General features: G+C 44.3%; 1 long non-coding RNA gene across 1 annotated transcript; it reads left to right on the top strand.

Annotated features, from left to right (window-relative positions):
- Positions 1 to 2217: 2217 nt before the first annotated feature.
- On the top strand, positions 2218 to 12518 carry LOC112532709. The gene is made up of 3 exons (XR_003075960.2): positions 2218 to 3038; positions 7392 to 7464; positions 8564 to 12518. It is a non-coding gene; the product is annotated as an uncharacterized LOC112532709 (long non-coding RNA).
- The last annotated feature ends 1821 nt before the right edge of the window (positions 12519 to 14339 follow it).

Here is a 14339-nt window from a genome sequence, read left to right on the forward strand (position 1 = left end):
AGGTGGTAAAGGGAACCTCCTGGCCAGCTTGATGGGGAGTGGTCAGGAGTGGAGCTCTGGCCAGGAACTGGAATAAGACCACAGAAGATGACAGCAATTGCTCATCACTAGTCTGGATTTTCATGAGCACAAGTGTGCAAGTATGCTGTGCTCTTCAGTTTTTTCTTGCTTGCTCTGATAAGCCAAAAGCCATGTCTAAGTTCTGAGAAAAGGTCCTTTTCCTGCATCTTCCCATCTTCTTCTCTTCCCCATTTCGCACTGCTAATTGCAGCGGCAGGATGCCCTCCAGGCTGAAGGCTATTCTGGGAGCAGGGTGAGAGGAGGGTGCTGAGAGGGAACAGCAGGCTGTGCATTTTCCTTCTCTAACATGATTTGCCCATGATTAATGCACGTGGAAAATAATCAGCGCATTCAGCTTAATTCTGTCAAACTATTAAAGGGATGAGAGCAGGGGAAGAAGAGGAGATTTTTCTTATTTTATCCCTCTTTAGGAAGGAGGTCGGATGTTGTGTGAAGGTGGCTGGGTGACGGTAGGCATCTCAAGCACGGAGTAAAATTTGTCACTGTTTTTTTTTTCTTTTTTCTTTTTTTTTTCCCAGAAAAGGCAATGTTTGTGGTGATGCCAATCTCAGACACTGTGGGGAAGGCAGAGAGGGATCCCTGACCCTAGCAGACCTGCCCTTGAAGGGCTGAGAGGTCTGGGAGGGAATGAACCATGCTCTCCGCTCCTATTGTCTACCACGGAAGTCTTACCCTCGGCACGCACTTTGCTCACTCAGTGCTGCTTTACTTTGGGCTGATATAGTGGGGTCAGCTGAGCAGCTTCGAGTGCCCCTCTTCTTTACACCCATCCCGAAATCTATTTCATGTAAACCTAGTTCAGATATACCATTAAACCATAAAATCCTTTGATTTGGAAGGGACCTTCAAAGGCCATCAGGTCCAACCCCCTGCACTGAACAGGGACACCAGCAGCTCCATCAGTGCTCAGAGCCCCTCCAGCCTGAGCTTGGGTGTCTCCAGGGATGGGGCACCACCACCTCTCTGGGCAACCTGTGCCGGTGCCTCACCACTCTTTAAGTTAAATAATGAAACATTGGCTTACTGGAGAGATTGTCATATTTCTCCAGATTTTATAATGTGCTAAATAAAACACAGAAATGACTGATATGAAAAATATTAGAAAACACTGTTCTGTGATTATAATTGCATTTCTTTCTGATTCAGAAAACCATGTTGGCTGCTTTTTTTTAATTGCGCTTTTTTATTACTTTCCATTTGCATTTTTATTTATTTTCCATTTCTGATAATTCCCATTTACCAACACAAAATTAACACTCCTTGTCCCTGCTGAGCTTACTGCTGTTGATTTCTTTTTCCCTTCAGTTTGCTAATTTTGCAAACAGTGGCTAGAGCTCTAGCATGGTGCATTCCTACTGGTGCCCATGTCTGATTAGAGAAATTATTGCCCCTAACTGCTTAGTACCAGAGTCCACAGTCTCACTGAAAATAGAGACAGAGATCTTTTGATCTCTGAATTGAGCTATCAAGAGTAATTGGGTGCTATAGCATTTCGCAGTCAGGCTCTTGGATATTGGAGCGCAAGGTCTGGGATGCTCTTGCTTTGCTGGAGAGCTGGTGGTAGTGTGGGTGTCAGCTGCCTTTTGGGGCACGGCAAAGCCTTAGGAGTGGTGCATCAAGGGAGCACTGGGTCTGCTGTGGTGCTGGTGGGGCTCCAGGTGGGATTTGCAGTGTGTAGCTAGAAGTGATGCTGCTGCCAGGGGAAGTGGATGCCCCCAGGGGGCTGGGGCCCAGCACACACTGTGCTAGGGCTGGGTTTCTGGGGACATCATGATGAGGTTTCTTATTTCAGATGCTCTGCTATGGTCCATTTTGACTACAGAATGGAAATCTGCCTTTGCTGTTGGCCCATCCTTGCCAATCAAGGTGCTAGACCTGGCTTCTAGAGGCTCCTCTTCTTGCAGAACAGGGTGAGCGGCTCTGAAGGACCTGTGTCTTTCCCCGCTGCTCTGGGACAGGTAGGAACGAAGCTTTGCCAAGCCAGCTATAGCAAAGCCAAGCTTCAGGACCTCTGGAGAGGTGTTAGGGAAGGAATCCCATTCTGCTGAGAGCTTGGAAGTAGGCTGAATATTTTTCTCCTGTCAGGTCAACTGTCAGCTCTGAAAAGCTTGATCCACTGCTCTGCAGTGGAGAACCCATGGGCTCTGCCACATAGTGAGACTTTCTCAGGAGGTCAGGTTGGGATTGAGGAGAGTCATTTTCAAGGACTGCCCTGGGATTGTTTTGCCCTGGGTGACAGCAGTGAGCTACCAGGTGCCCTTGGGTAGCCAAAGGACAGCTTATAGCACCTTGCTGGAGTGGCATCTGGTGGCAGTGAGAGCACCCATATGATCCCCTCAAAGAGACCATGTGGAAAGGGATGTGGGCTCCTGCTGCAGACCTCAGACCTCCAGCCACAAGAACAAGTACAGGGGTTGTCTGTGCAGCTGTTTTCCAAACTAGTCTGTTGTCTCCGTAGGGCACGCCGGTCCTGTACTTAATACATGTATCTGAAGGGAAAGTTGCTTTTTATTGGAGAAACCTGCCCTCACAAGATAAACACTGCTGACTTTTTTCTTCTCTTTCATGTCAAGCACAAGAGCCTGCAGTGGTCACAAGATCAGTTCAGCAACTCAAGCAGCTTGTTGCTTTGTTTGTAAAAGTCCAATTTTCTTTTTGAGGAAAATCAATACAGCTCATTACTTACCCGAGAAAAGATCCCTATGTCAAGCAGCTCCTCATTCCACTGGAAGGCAGCCCCTGGGAGGGTTCAACCACTTTTCCTAGGATGGACAACCGGCTGATAGCCTTTGTCTTAAATTATCCCTCCTGAACCCAAACTGCCCCACTGAGAAGACCGATCAGCTTCCCACAGGCTGCTGAAGAGCTGCTCCACAAGTGAACACCACCCACGTCGAGCAAAATACATGCTGGAAGAAAAACAAAGCAAGACTTTTTTTACAGCTGACATAATGACTGTAAGTTCTCATGCTGCTTCTATGTTAAATCCTTTTTTCTGGGCTCTGGCCACATCATTTTTGGCTTCAGTGCTAGGAGGTGGGAATTAGCACTACGAGGCTGATAGCCAAATGCTCTTTGTATAGCTGGTCCTGAGTGGTGAGATCAAGCTCAAAGGCTTGGATCAAACTTGCAGTGTGTGTAAGATCTTCCCACAAGAGCACAGAGTGTTTTGAAGGTTGGATATTTGGAAAAGTTTAGTCTCCAAAAGAGCCGTGAGGCACTGGCACAGGGAGGGGGAGAGTCACCATCCTCAGAGGTGTTCAACCATGGAGGTGTGGCACTGAGGGATGCGGTTAGTGGGCACGGGAGGGTGGGTTGGAGCTGGACTTGGTGATCTTAGTGGTCTCTTCCAGCCTTTACAATTCTGTGAAAGCAGCTTTGGAGGCTGAGAGGGTTTGAGGCCAGTGGGTAGACAGCGCCTTTACCTACTACGTATATGTAAAGCAAAACAGGACAGTTCTGTTAAATAATGCAGGATGCACCTCATGGACTGTCCTGAAGGCCTGGTTCCCAACTGCAGATAATTTCTGGTTGTATGAGCTGTGAAGAGACCAAGTTGCTTGTATTACCAGGCTCCTCTGGTGTTTGATGGTGGTTATGATTACAGTGTGTATAACCTCATTATTTGACTGCAATCACAATAGCATGGGTGGTGTTATGTCTGACTAGCTGATTAATCATCTGGAGCAATGAGCAAATCTTCCACTTCTTTTGTGATAATTAATATGTAGAGCCAGATCACAGTTGGCCGAGGGTGGAAACGATCAAGGCAAACTGAGAGCTGTTTGGCACCTTAAGGCTGCAGGAGGATAAACACATGGAGCTGTTGGGACAGTTTTTCCCTTTTTGCTACGAGGTCTGGATTGAGGTGGGTGTCTGAGCTGCTGTTGGTTCAGTCGGAGTTATAAGGGGATGCTTTGGTGTGTAGTAAAGCTCGGTAAAGCCTTGGCCAGAGCCTCTGAGCCATCTTTTCCTTTCGACACTAAAATTTTTTTTTAGCAGTCTCTTCGTATAGGTGTGTGTACCTCAATTACACCGATCATTACCAAAAACCATGCTGTGCTTTTTAAAAGGTCTGGCTTTGAGGAAAGAGCTATTTAAGATTGTGGGATATAAAGCTCTTTCCTCCTTGCAGTGGTTAACCAAAGAGCCTTATGCCAGCATGACTGTAGCTACCCAGGAGCGAAGGGAGGAGAGAAATTCATTAGCATGATTGGATTAAATACCTGCTGTGCTGGGGACCTGCCATCATGGCTTAGTGCCACTGTTGTCTCCAAGCAGGTGGAGTAGCTTTCCGATTCTCCCTGCAATCTGGGTCACATACATTCTGTTCAGATTGTCTGAAAGTAACTCATGGGTTTGCTTGTGGGAATTTACAATTCAAATCAAGAAAAGTTGCAGCCTCTCTCCCTCATATTGTGATTTTCTTTCCTCTCCTGATACAGCCGTGATCAAGATGAAACATTAAATGTCCTCCACAATGTAATTATATCTGGTTGGTTGCAATCAATTCTCTCTGCCTGGTGCAGTCTGCATCTCCTTTCCTTTCCCTTCCTGTAAAAGACATGGGGCTGATTCGCATCTCCCCTGTGGGCTGGAAAAGAGACACAGCCAGCTCCCACATGAACCCACCTGCTTAACAGGAACAACTTATGGAAATGAACGCTGATCAAAAGCCCCAAGCAGTGCACAGAGAGTGAGGAGAATGCAACAAAGCTGAGATTAAGGAAGAGTGAGATCAGTGCCTTTCCTTATTTTTCTGCTATACACTTATTATGCGCCCACATCAACATATTTGGGTCAGAGAAAGCGATAATGACTCTATTTGCCAAAGATAACCCAGAAAATTTGTTATAGAGAGACTGGGCTCTAGCTTTCCTAATGCCTAAAGCAATGCTCCAGCTAGCAGGCCACAGTTAAACAATGATTTCCAAACCTCAGTCTCTTCCAGGCAAGTATCTGTTTAACAATTCTGTATATTTAGTTTTGTCCTGAGCATAGGTCTGGAAAGGCTTTGTAAGTCAGAAAGTCAGATATGGTTGAACCCTGCAGGACACAGCTGTGTTCCCATTTGTATTAATGTAACTCTGGTTGCACGGCGCTTGGAATTTTATCACCGCAGGTTGAACACAAGATCACGTTCACACAGCGCCAGGCAGGGGAGAGAAAACCCTGAGCACAGCAGCCCCCAACCCGCAGCCCTGTCCATCAGTGCCTGTCCTGGGGACCATCAGCCCCTCCCGTAAAAGAGGTGTATTAAGACTACAACCACTTGTTTAAAAATTAATCAGATCCTTCACGATCCTTTAGTCTTTGCCTTATCTACTGGAGCCATTCAGATTGCTGTGTTTACAGCTGCTCCCACTGCTAATGTTGCTTTGTTTATGATACAGAAAAAAAACATGTCATTTTTTATTTTCTGACTGCTAGTATTACTTCTCTTGCTTTATATTTTTTCCACATCCATCTCGTAGACCGGAGATAACTCAGATGTAAAGGAGTCAATTATGTGGTGCCTGGGATACTAGAAGTCTGGACTTTATGACCCAGGAAGTTTCTCTCTGCACCATGCTCCCAATTTGTTGGATTTCTTTTTCCTTAACATCAACAAATAAAACAACAAATCCTGGATACTCTGCAGGCAATTACACTTGGCTTATTTGCAATAACTTGCTTGGAAGCTACTATATTTCCGGCACTTCAATTTGAAGCATATTTACATTTTACATGTAGTTTTAAAATCAGGCTATTTTTTAGTGTTGTTTTTTTTTAATTATTATTATTTTTTGGCTTATTTTGCTTTTCATCAGAATTTGAAATCTTGCTTACACCCGATTCTTGCACACATTCTGAAATGAATCCAAGCCAGCAATTTTCCATCTTTCTGCTTGAGGAGAGCGTGGTATTTACAAAGCTTTCTTTCCCACTTTGTGCTTGGTGAGCCTACTGCCACTCATACCAGGAGGAGAAAAATTAGGTCAGCGCTGAGTCCTTGGGAGGTCCCTGCCAGAGCCTGCTAGGACTGTCAAACTCTTTGTCCAACAGATGAATTTATCCCTGATGTATTGCTGTTGGCTTCAGGAAGGTCTACACCTTGGACAAACGTCTCCTGCCAGTGTGTCTGCAATGCTTAAATCTTCCTTCCTGAGCAACGTTCTGCCTAGAATGCTGAGTGGCCAAGCAGTAACAGCTGTGCTTATGAGACTTTCATGTTTTTATTAGTGTTTTAGAAGTTGAAGAGGCACTTAGACATTTCAGTATTAGAATGTACTAAGAAGCAGGCTTGGAGTAAAGTCACCGTTCTTTTTGACCAAGATTTAGGACACTGTGTGTGGGAGGAATTGTAAGAGCCTGGGGGAGGCACCTTGCCCTCTTCCTCAGGACGGCACTCATCAGCAGTCGCCTTCCTTCAGGGACACTTCCTGAGAGGTAAGTGGGGGAGAGCTGGTCTGCAGACATCATCCTGCAGGCTCCAGAGCTGCTGCCCAGCAGACTTCTTCAGAAAGATATGACAAGAAAACAAGCAAGCAAATGCACAATATGACAGGAGTAGCCTTAAGTAGGTTATCTTAAGTGAACTGAAAGTCCTCTTGCTGTACCACCCCGTTTTAAACAGCCATTATTATCAATCTTCTTTTAATACATAATAAAAGTGAAAGAAAACACAACACAACCCACACTTCTCTTGCTCACATGTATCCAGGAGGTAGAGTGGATTGAAAGTTAAAAAAAAAAAAAAAGTAAATAAAAATTTATTTATAAAGGTAAAGTAAATAAAATCCTGAGGGCAGGAATTAATCAATGTGGAGAGTGGCAGGTAAAAGTAGTGCAAACACTTGCTGTAAAAGCATTGGATATAGTAATTCCCACAGGCTCCAAAGCTGTTAGCTAATCAGATGGCGATGCACCATATGGTTTGCTGCTTAGTTAAAAAGAAGAAAAGACTGAGAAAGGGAGAAAAACTCCAAGAATGCAGACAGCAAGCATTGGACTTTTACACTGGAGCTCTCTGGAAGAGGGGGAAGCCATGGCCGAGGCTGTGACTCACTCCTTAATTAGCAGGGCTAATGGCACCGTGGGGGCTGCTGGCTGGGCTTCATGATACGACCAGCCATGTGGCCATGTGCTGCTTCACACACACACACATACATAATATACAGTAGGTTATATATATACAATTATACAATATATTGTATGTTATATACATATGTACATTATATTATGCTCCTATATGTAGAAACTGCATTGTACGTCTCATAGATCATAATTTATTACTGCTGATGTATAAATTCTTTTTGCTATACATGCAGGTTCAGATCAAGAAGTGCTGAAGTACTGCCTCTGCCTCACCAGGTTTACAGGCCCAAGGTACCATAAAATGAGGTAAGATCATCTCCTTGCTGCCCACTACTCCCTGATCCTTCACCTTTAAACCGGCTGTTAAGATGCTGCCAGTTATCTCTGCAAGTTCTAGCCTCCCTTTATGCTGATGCAACTCACTCATCTGCCAAAAAATCTTCCATACCATTAAAAAAATAAAAATAAAATAAAAATGTGGTTAGTTTTGAGCTGAGTTCACGAGCAGAACTCACTCCTGGTTTTGTTTGCGCAGGAAGAATATTTCTTTCCCAGCATGATGTGGAGCTGGGCTGCAGGCTGCCTGGGAGGTGGATGAAATGCACAGATGTAAATACTGGGGAGTGTAAAACAGTGGTCAAATAAAGGAATTGTTTTTTTTTTTTTTTGTGTGCCTCTGATAGCATCTGGCTCTGTCATGTTGGGCACCAAGGGGCTGTTTGTTTTTCCTTAGATTTGTATCTCCTAGATCTGTTTTTTTTTTCTGTTTTCTTTTTTTTTTTTTTTTTGTCTTGGAGCAATTATTTGTTGGAGCAATATAATCAGTGCTTAGCATTTTAAATACACCTGCTGCATGACTGCTGCCCTTGTCTGGTCTGGTCTGGTCTGGTCTGGTGGTGCAGGGAAATGTCTTCCCTGCAGGGCAGGGGCTCTGGGCTTAACCTCTGTGGAGGAGTCAGGGGTGGGGGCATGTCCCAGCAGGACCTCATTAAGGAAGCATCACTGTTGGTGCATGGGTACAGCTGCTTCTCTCATGCATGTCTTGTGAGCAGGTTGTCCTCTGGGCAACCTCATCTAGTGCCTGAACTAGTGGTTGGCAACACCGCCCGTGGCATTGGGGTTGGAACTAAATGGTCTTTGAGGTCCTTTCCAACCCAAGCCATTCCATGATTTCATGATTCTATGAAAGTGTGGCATAAGGTACCGGGGCTTGATGCAAGAAGGATATCTGACTTCTGGGCCATGAGAGTGTTCCTGACTGTGGTTATTTTCCCTTTGTTCAGCCCTCAGCTGTTTCTCTACTACCAAACCTCTTCCTCTGCTCTACTTGAAGCCCCTCTGAGAACCCTCCCAGAACGATGTGTCCCTGTTGCACTATCCAGCTGCCTGCTTTATCTTTCTGCAGAGATACCTGGAGCAAACTGCTTCTCTTGGACTTCAGCCCATGAACCCACCTACGATCTGATTCAAGTGCAATCATAAAGGCTAATGATGCTCCACTGTCTTGAATTATATCTACATTGCGCAGTGTAGCGGAGACCTATCAAACTAAACGTAAGTGAATTTAGTCAGCACAATAAGCAGTTTAGCTAAGCTACCGTGGGGCTGCTAAAGGGTAATTTACCCCTTCTAGAAACAGATCAGCAGAGACAAATCTTAACGAAAAAGAAAAAAAAAAAAAAAAAAAAAAGTGAAGAGAAGGCTCTTGTTATATAGTTGCAATTTTTGTAGTCCTAGAGTGAAAAAGATACTTTACATCTGAATTTAATCAGCAGGTAGTATTCACTGTAGACGTGGTAGTTCGATCCATGGGCAATGAATACGTTCAGTCTGATACTGGAAATAGAAGTATTTTGTTTTAGGGGCAGGGAGACTTAGAGCAGCTTTGTCTGAGGAAATCCTCATGTGTGAGAAGTGCTGAGCTGGATAGGAGCCAGCATGCAACCAGTTTGTGGGAGGAGCTGATTGAGGTCATGGCTGCAAAAGCAAGCGAGCGCTGTTGAACATCCTGAGAGCTACCTGGGATGAAGGATAACCAAGTGGTCAGGCATTCCAGGCGGTGAAGGAACCTATCTCATCCTTTCTCATTTCATTAGTATTCCCCAGGATTCCTCCACCTGTCATAGTCTGCATTTGACATGGAAGGATAAAATCATCCTCATCGCTTCCCCCCCTGCTCTGAGAACTGCTTGTGCTTTGTTTAATTAAAATATGCTGTGGTTGATTTCAGGATGAATTAATACTAGGATTAATCCAAAGCTACTGCTTGAAGAACATATTGTGGCACTTTTGACCAGATGCTTAAGGTGACACAGGTCTCAGGTGTGACATCTGGGCTTGAAGAAAAAGTGGCAGAATTGTCCCCATGTGCATTATCCTGCCATTGGACGAGTCAGTGCCTTGTCTTCATTTAAATGGTCCTTGGAAGAAAGCAAAGCTTAAACACTGAGCAGCTTATGGATCAGTGTGCAATGGACATCTCTGGGTTTTAGGAAGTTCTTCTCCAAGACTAAAAAGACTGTGAAGCTGAGAACCAAAGAGCAAAACACTGACTCGCTGCTGCCTAAATTATAAGCTGGAAGTCCAAGAGCAGAAATGCCACAAATACAACAAAACTCCTTTGCCAGGCAACTTGGCATCATGAGAAGCAGACAACACTGCTTTTCTCCAGATGATACAGACAAACGGACAGCTTGATGAAAGCAATAGATAAGGGACCATAGTTTAGTGTTGTTACAGTCTGCTTTATCCTTCAGCAATGGCAAAAGCTATGTTTGGTCATGAAATGAGGACTTGTCACCACATTCCAAGTGCTGACTGCAATTGTGGATGCAGTAGATCTCTTGCTAGGACATGTGGTGAGAGATTTCCATGTAAAGATTCCTTCTTGTCTTATGCCCTGAGCCAAGGAAAATAGAATGCTCGGGCAAGGAAATCTCCCAACAGAAAGAAATGTGTCCATGAATGAGTGGTCATGAATGTATGCCGGCCCTTCACATGGGTGGGGGAACTGAAAATGGGCACTGGACATAGCCCTGCCCTTTAAGTGGCTATTTTTAATCCCGTCTCTAAGCAGAAGATGGAGGAAGCTCTAACAACCTCCCTTGAGTGCAGGAAGAAAGAAGGGAAAGGAAGAGAGGATAGAAAGACAGAAAGAAACAAGGAAGGGCAGAAAGAGAGCAGTCTTTAAAGAAAGGTTTCCATCAATCCCTGTATTAGTGGAACAGCATAGTCAAGTGCAAAAGTCATGATGAGAATTCCTTACTCCTAGCAAACTATGGCAATTAATTCTCTCTGCAAGCAGTACCTTATAGCAGTGTCCAGCTTGTGGCTACAGCTCTGCATGCTGGAATGCAGAGAAGAGACATAATAGGGTACAAATACTTGCCTTATAGATGTGGAGGAAATTGAAGAAGATAAAATTTCCCCATGGATAGTGCCATGGGAAAGAAAACAGTTAAGTGGAAAAGGGGAAACAACAAATTGTTGGCAGAGATGAATCCTCCTGGCACCAAAGTTCAGTGCTGCATCCACAGGAGAAAACACCTCTTCCAAACATGACAGATACTCTCCATCTCTTGTTTCATAGCTTATCCTCCCTGTGTTGCCACAGGAAATCTCAGTCATAAAGCACTTTATTAGCTCAGTCCTTAAATGCTCCAGGAAGGAATCAACCTGGCTGAGCAATCTCTACTATACTGAAATAGCCCAAGAAATGCTGAGTCTGGTTTAGACCAATAACTCTGTAAGGTTTTTCTCACTACTACAAAGAAGGATGCTGGTATTTATGTAACAACCTAAAAAAGTGGATTTTCTCACCATGTTTTTTTATCCTTTGTATTTAGGGCCATTCCAACTGGTTTCCTAGGGAAAAAAAAAAAGAAAAGAAAATACCCAACAGATAGCAAACCTAGTCTCTCAAATCCCTCCACACTCTAGGAGACCATACTGCCTGCCTTGTGGCTCAGGGTCTTCAGACCAAATCAAGGATCAGAATCTAGATTTCAATAACAAAGGATCTTCAAAAGGAATGCCTGATCTTTCACTCTGATGCTCAGGGAAATCCACTTAAGGGCCCTGCTACTCTCAGCTCTGGCTATTGAGGCTGAGAGAGGACTGCTCTCTCACAGTGCACCCTTTAGCCACTCTTGATCAAAGCCTGGATCAAAGCCCGGCAGCTGGTATCCATCCAGAAGCAAACAAACAAATGCAGGTGAAGAAATGAGGTTCTGAAATTTGCCCGTGGGTAGCCAACGTCCTATATCAACACTGTGATTATTCTCAGCCATTAAATAAAAACTGAGAGGATAAATCCCAAATATAAGAAATTAAAATCAATAAACTCACCGAGTTCTCCATGTCACAGTTCAGACTCATAAAGAGATAGAACCACTAAATCCCTCCAGTGCTACTCTTTCACAATTGCACACATTAAGAAAGAGGAGGAAAGAGTTATATGAAACATTTGGCTGGGTATAGGAATCAGTTATCTTAATGATGCAATATCAAAAGGAAATATTGTCTCATTTAGAGATCTACCAGCTACAGTCACTACAATACTCCCCAAAGGCTGGTAACTATTCTCACAGATGCCGAGAAATTAAGAATTATACTCTCACTACGTTTAATATCCTAGCTGTACTTCCAGGGATCATCTATCTTAGTAAAGCTTTGGGGATCTAATTCAATTGCTTTCTATCTGCCATTGCTGATTTATAAAACATGCGTCCTTCTAACGATACTGTGTTCCAGTGGATCTCCCAGAAGCTAGAAGAAGAACTGAAGTTATTCTCTCTCCTGAACAATGAACAAGACTGAGCTGATCTGCTCACCATCCCTCTATGACTGTGTCCTGTCCTTAACTGTCCTGTTTCCCAAAGAAAGGCATGCTGAAAAAAATGCACCTGCCCGTGCTGATCGAGCCATGCAGTAGGACAGAAACGTACTTGCCTTTAATACTTTGAGCTGATTGTTCTGCTAAAATGGACAGCTAGCACATCTAGCAACATCTGCCATGTGAGATATCCTTGTGCAAACAAAGAATAATTTATACTAGATTACTAACAATTAACATTGATGGGGCAACTCTACCAGGAATCCCAGAGTAACATCCGATTGATAAGCTATGCAAAGACAGCTGAAATGCAGCCTTTCCTCAGCTGAGACATCATAGTGCTTGGGAACATCATGTGCATGTGCTTATGATAGAGGTAAAATATCAGCATTTGAGGTTAGGGAAAAAAAGAGACAATGCAAAACTACTCAGCGCAATTCCTGAAGCATTTCAAGGTGCTCATGCATGGGAGTGAGCCCAAGGATGTGGCACTACGGGAGATGGCTGCATGGGAAGGTAGGATCTCGAAAAGTACTGTGAAGTTGGTGGGAGCAGCACAGGAGCCCAAGGAGGGAGGGGATGGTGGTGGTCTCACCACAAGGTGGGCTGGGTGGGGTGCAGGGCAAGGAGGTGGTGGTGGTGAGAGGGGAGGCACTGAGCTCCCTTTTTCTGCTAAGCCTGTAAGCACGTTGCTACTTATCTAAGCTGGGTTTCCACAAAGCAATTAAAAATATTAAAAGTATTACACACTCAACTTGAAGGCCAGACGTACTCATCTTGAGTTTAGTGCTCACATGCCTAAAATTAAGTGTATACTTAAGGACCTTTCTGGATGCGAGTACTAACTGATAGGCAGCGTGAAATGTCAGGCTGACAAGTGCTTGTAAGTCTTATCAGCTTCCTATGGCAAGCAATTGGCAGTGCCTTTCAGCTTTGAAAGCTACTTCCCTCAATAGTCTGGAGTGTATTGTTCTTCCGATTAACAAACCACAAGATGGATTTCTTTCCAAACATCTGATGCCTTCTGAATAATTTTCTTAATCAAAATGAACAAGCAGGAAGAACATACTTTTCCATTGTTGCTATGATACTGTGAATTATGGCCTCTTTTACTCAACTACTCTTTGTGGTTTTGTTCAGTGCTAGGAAATGCATGAACAAATCATTCTGGAGAAGGGTTTAATGTGATACTATAGGATCTTGGATTCAGCTGTCTACCAGATGCTGAGTCATAAAGAAGGTGAGGGATGTTTCAGAGGTAATGGATTATGGATAAAGTTTGTAAGATTCGGTGGTTATTTTTATTAAAAAATGGGTGATTTATGTCAACGACCATTCTTGTTTGCCTAAGATCCCTGTCAGCTAAAATTTCTGGTCAATGTGGGAGAGCTTCTGGCCCTGGCACTGTACCAGCTGTGCAGCTGCTGATGTACATCTTAGGGCAAGAGGGAGATAGGCTGCAACACACACCAGTACATGTAGTGGGGAGAGAATCTGGAAAGGGAATAAGGGGAAAAGTGGAAAAATTTCAACATTTCTTCATTCAATCCACTGTAAAGGTGAAAAACCAGCACAGATCAACAGCAGAGACACGCAGGTAGAAGCGCAGCTGTATGGCATCACTAAATCCAGGGGTGAGTTGTGTGTTTCACAGCGCAGCTTGGGGCTCTCCCAGGTGCTCCCAGCACTGTGAACCTGCTCTCTGCCATTGGTTCTCAGGGAAGCAGCTGCTGCAAGGGGAGATGGAGTGTTTCATTCTGCCTCTAGTTAGTGTCAGATTCAAGCCATGTCGCTGGATTTCTCTCTCACACTCGCGTGCACACAAACAAAATGACAATGACAGCAAAACACAAGATGGGAAGAGAAACTGTCAGGAATTTCTTGGCTAGCGTGTTGAAGAAAGGGAAGAGAATTGACAAGAGGAGGGCAATAACATACTAGAAAGAATAACATACTAGAAAGAAAAACAAAGCAGGATCTCTCCTAAGGCTAGAGGCAGTGGAAGGAAAACAGTGTTGAGGGGGAGGAAGAGAGAAAAAGGAAACCCAGGGAAAGCTGGGGAGATACTGATGCTGCAGGATCACAGGTATGACTGCTGTGTACTAATTGCACTAGGTTCATAATAAGCATGAAACTTCAGCCCTGATTGCATTCGGGAGCTGAGAGCACCTTCCAGAGCACTTGCTGGGGAAGGCTGTTTTCCAACCAAGATGCTTAGTGATCACTGGGAAATGAACTGGTGGTCACTGTGTCCGTTTTGTAACAGCACCGGCTGCCACAAAACCAGAAGCGGAGTGTTTCCCAGCTGAACAGCTCTGTGTAAGCTCAGTTTTAATTTCTGCTGGAA

The sequence above is a fragment of the Gallus gallus genome, chromosome 6 (assembly GCF_016699485.2).
Source record: "Gallus gallus isolate bGalGal1 chromosome 6, bGalGal1.mat.broiler.GRCg7b, whole genome shotgun sequence".
NCBI lineage: Eukaryota > Metazoa > Chordata > Aves > Galliformes > Phasianidae > Gallus > Gallus gallus.